The sequence below is a fragment of the Pteropus alecto genome, unplaced genomic scaffold, assembly GCF_000325575.1.
Source record: "Pteropus alecto unplaced genomic scaffold, ASM32557v1 scaffold177, whole genome shotgun sequence".
NCBI classification, from domain to species: Eukaryota; Metazoa; Chordata; class Mammalia; order Chiroptera; family Pteropodidae; genus Pteropus; species Pteropus alecto.
Genome location: NW_006442207.1, coordinates 360,589 through 365,788, shown reverse-complemented (window position 1 = coordinate 365,788; position 5,200 = coordinate 360,589).

The window sequence follows — 5,200 nt, the reverse complement described above, 5'->3', positions numbered from 1 at the left end:
TGCAAAACCAGACTTTTTTAAAGGAGCATTTGACTCCACTTCCCTGCCTGGGGAGAGGCCCCCTCTGCGTGTCCTGCAGGAAAAAAAAAAAGAAGAATAGGCCAAGACTTGCTGGGTGGTGGCCTTCTCCCCAGGAGAGTCCCACTTTGTAGTTGGAATGGCCAGAGATTTGCCTGAGCCGGAATCTGGCCCAGCCTGGCAGAGTGAACAATAGTGGGCTATGGGATCTAAGACTGAGCTGGGTTCCGATCCTGACACCACCAGCCACGAACCACAGTGACCTGGTGCAGGTTCCACGCCTCTGACACAGTGGAAGCCATGGCCACCGCACAAGGTTGACATTCACCTGCTGTGCGCCTCACACAGCGCCTGGCACATGGGATGCGCTCAGGAAACGGTGGCCTCTCCAGCCCTCCCGATTATGCCTTTTTACGACAATCGCAGGGTTAGCCATTAGCAAGGGGCAACGCTGAGTGCCAGGCAGTGAATGAGATCAATCAAAATTTGAGATCCTGGCATTCATTCAAGAAACATTTATGGAGGGCCTGCTATGTGGCTGCTCTGGGCCAGGCCCAGGGTGCACAGTGAAATGCATCCAGTCAGTCCCTGTCCTTGGGGAGAGAGGTCACAAACTGGTAATAGACAAATAGCCATGTGCCAGGGGGAAAGGGGACTGGGAATGGGCGTATAGGGGGCGCTGTTTAACGGGGTCCTCAGGAAAGGCCAAAGGGGCAGACGCAAGCCACAGAGTCAAGGTGGTGCTGGGCTCAGCTCTCCCGACCTTGTGGTTCTGAGGCCATGGTCCTGACCTGAATTTCTATTCCAAGAACGAGGCACAGAAGGAGCTTATGCAGGTGAGCAGCACAGGCAGGTCTGTGCTTTTAAAAGACAGATGCTGGACGAAAATGGGGAAGGGGGCACGGAATGAGGAAGACCGACCAGTGAGGAGGCCGTCACAGCCATCCGGGCAAGAGAAGAGAGAGGCAACCTGGTCAGGGCCCAGGGCCGTGGAGGTGGGAAGAAACTGGACTTTGGAAGAATCTAGAGGACTTTCTGATGGATCAGACACAGAAGTGCAGGAAAAGGGAGACTCTCGGGCCACCTCCAGGTGCCCTACCCAGCGGCTTTGTGGGAAATGGGAAAAGATCCCCTTTTCCGAGTGGATGCAATGCCGTGAACACCATCCATTTGAGCACCCAGAGAGAGCACAACCTGAAAGACCCTCACTCAGAGGAGGAGAGGGACCCCCCCAAGTCTCTCTTGCGACGCCTGCGGGAATCCAGGGACAGCCCACCTGCTCTGCTGGAGGCTTGGGAGCCGTTTCCACACAGATTCTGCCCCCACCCCAGCTGCGCATGCATTTTCTCCTCACCCCCAACAGCAGCCCGTTTACAGTATTCACTGCATCGCATGCAACTAACCTTGAGAAGAAACGCAAATTAAAAACCCTGGATGCTAAGGGTTGGCCGAGACCACTTAGCACTGAAATAAATGCAAGTTCTAGAACATCCACAGCCGAAAGGAAATGTAAACAATGACATGAGTCATGACTCTCTTTGCCTCACAGTTTGCATAGCTTGTAAACAAAGCATGCTCCCAAATTCAGAGCCAGGTCAGGGAGTTGGGTCCCAATTCACCAGTTCCCAACTCTGGAACAGGAAGGGACCTATGTCCTCGTTAGCAAAACCATAATGGGAAACTTAGTTAACTAATTCATCATTCTTCACTTGAGACAGGAATAAAAAGCGTATCCCCACAAGAACAGAGCATTCATTCTCATGTTTGTTGTTTGTTTGTTTTTTAAAAAGAGGAATCGCTTCACCACCAGTGTCAATGTGAAGCTTGACATCCTGATACTTAGGAGAAAGACGAAACAACCGAGCTTGTAAACTTAGGGATGAACCGCCAGCCAGTCTCACCCCATCGGTCCCCGTCCCATGGGCCGGTTATTTTCTTTCTTGCAGCAAAGTTTTGGTAACGACTCCATCGTATCTCCTGGAGGCAGCGTTCCTTATACCCCCTACATTCCTGTATCTAATATTTGGCCTGGGATATAGGAAGTGCTCATTAAATATGTCTGTTGAGAAAATGTGCATCTTTGCCAAAAGGCCAGTATTCACCCTAGCCCCAGACTTCCCCGAGGGCCCTGTCCAGGCAGGGGATGGGCCAAAGAGAGAGCTGGGGACAGGGGACAGAAAGTTTGGTTCCAGCCTCAGACTCTACCGCTCACCAGCGTGTGCCTGTGTGAGTCACGCCATCGGTTTTGGTCTTCCCGTATAGAAAACAGGAGAAATACCTGTTCTTTCCCCTTTGAAGGTCTTGTGTATGAGGCAACGGGAAGGCGCACCTGGAAAGGTGCTCTGCCAGGGTGAGGTGGTCGCCACCATGCCTGAGAGGGAATGCTGCCATCCAGAAGGCGGAAAGGTGCAGGACCACGGGGATGGCAGAGACCACAACTCACTCTTAGAAAGCCAGGCAGGTCAGGGGAGTCAATCTGAAGGTATAATTAAAGAGTGCAAGGTCACAGAGGAGGTCACCCAGCCCATGCTCTCTGCACATGGGAATAGGCGATCAGGGTACACACTATAGAGCTAGCAGGGAACGTGGAGTGGCCCATTATAAGGCAATAGGGGATGTTGGGGCCTGTGGCTAACTGGAGATTACGCTCAGGCTCAGCCTAAGGCATTTGCACTGGAAGATTGAAAACACATGCCCCATCGAACATCGCGTCTGTGGCCTGCAGACGGAGACCCTGCAGACTGTTGTATTCAGCATTGTTCTCATGCTGACGCCTCGCCAGTTGGGGCCTTGCTGACGCTGGAGCAGCTGCCCTTCCCAGGGCTAGCCAGTCCCTAGAATCAGCACCCACCTGGAGCACGCCTCCCATATGCAAACCAACCGACCCAGAGCTCACGTCCCCAGCGCGTCCTCTCTCAGGCTCTCACACTCTGGGCCACCTGCCCTCATCACCCGGGGCCAGGTGCCAGACACTGAGGGACAGTCCCTGTGCCCCAGAGCCCAAATTATTCAAACCAGCCCATCCTGAGCCTGTGTACCCGGCTGTCACGACGCATTTTCCCGTTGCTCCCTCTGCCTCCGGACCGGCTCTGGTGATTCCCCACGTGCCTCCTCTCCTCTTAGGAACTGTAACAAACTCTTTTCAATGGCAGTCATCTCCTGATCAGGTCAGCAAACCTGAATAATAATAATAATCCCTACATTTTAAAACACCTGTAAACTCCACTGGAGCACGAATCACCATGGCTACTTTATTGCCATTGAATCTCAGCACCTAACACAGCCCTCCCACTAGCACACTGCGGACGCGACTTAAATACTAACCAATAAGTGGACGGATGGACACACAGACAAAGGGGCGAAAGGGAAACGCTGGGTAGAAGCGTCTGTCTGGCTACATGGATTCCCCATGCTTCGGTCTCACTTTTGCCACGGTCTCAGGAAGCTGAGGTGTGTGCGCACGCGTCAGTTCTGCTCGGCCTGGATGGAGGCAGCCAGGCCGGAGCAAGCCAAGGGAAGCGGCGTGAGCGCAGGCTGGTACGAGTCAGCTGTGGTTAAGCGTATGCAGCTCACCATCCTGCTGGCATTTGGCTTTTCAGGCAGCTCCTAAGTGAGAGGCTTTGCTTTTGGTAGACGATCTTCTGGCTAACTCTGGCTGTTTCCTTTATTCAAATGCTGATAAAGAGACTGGGTCTCTGAACCTACTAGTAAAGGGGTGAAAGCCAAAGGCAGCACCCAGCAGGTCGCTCAGCTCCTTGGGCCCCCAAATTACCCTGTGTGTGTGTGTGGTGCAGTGGGTGGTCTACATCCCTGCATGCTCTGGCTTGTAGACTCAGAGTTGAGTTAGAGAACCTGCAATGTCCTTACTCTCTAAAAGGCATCAGTCTACTCTGCTTGAAGATGGACTGAATTTCTTAGGCATCATCTCAGCATCACTCTCCCATCCCAGGCAGAGGGGGGCCTGTCTAGGATGTCCTGGGGAAGGCGGGGAGCCTCTACTGGGAGCCAAGCATTTGTTGTTTCTGATGGACACTCAGTTGGGTGACTTGGGTCTCAGCAGTGAATGGCTCCCCCAAGGCCATCCCTTCCCCAAGCCCAGGACAGAAGAACAGGAAGCATTCGACCACAGTGGATGGACAGCAAGGCTGGAGAATCTGGGGGACCACCCGCAAGGTCACACTAGGGGAGAGTTGTCAATGGGTGAGCATGCGAAATGGTCCGCCCAGAACAGATCCAGCTCGTCATTATCCCAGCGTAACTATTAAATACACCGCCCTTCTCTCTCAGAAGTGTCCTGGTTTGATTGGTAAATTATACAGTCACCCTCGACATCAGGCAGCTTTGCGAATGGAAAAGTGGGAAGGCTCAGAAGTAACAGAGTCCGGTTGCTTCATACGAACAGGAGCTTAAGGTCTGGCAAACGTGCTGGAGAAGATCTGGCCGAAGCAGACACCAGGAACAATTAGCAGACGGCAACTGTACCTGACCTTGGGACCTGGTGGGTTTAGCTCTAAAAGCGGGCAGTGACCTGAGCTGGCTGGTCAGCCTGGGCCAAGCAGGACTTCACTCACAGCTTTTCTACCAAGCACAGACTTCAGAGACAGCATTTCCTTCCCCCTGTTGAAGTCTCGAGCCTGGAGTTACAAGTCCAGCAAAGGGCAGATGCAGAGAAGAAAGGGTTATGATGTGTTTACAGATGGGCTATGGGAGAAGGGGAACACGCACGAATTTCATCATCGGCACAGGTTGTGTGCCACGGTCCCATTCAACACCACCTTGCATTGCCATGGGGACCCTGAACAATTTCCTATTTGTCTTCCTTTCTTCCTGGTCGAGATCCTGTTTCTGTCAAGATGAACTATTTATCTGTGTTGCATGAAAAGTCACGGACGGTGAACAAAACCAGGACAAACCCCGGCACAAAAAATAAGAACCTTCTGATGACACAGCTCCCCAAATCTGCAGAGGCTGTCAGTGATGAGTTTTCTTTTCCCAGGATTAAACTTGCTCTTGAAAAGTACTTAACCCAAAAGGCCCCTGACAGACAACACCCGCAGTGGTCTGAGTTTGTCAGATCAACTCATTCTTGAGCTGATTCGCCAAGTGAATCTGTGGACATGCATGGCCCTCTTCCACAGAGAGAGGGCAAAGACTTAAAAGGTAAGACGTGGCTGACTCTAAG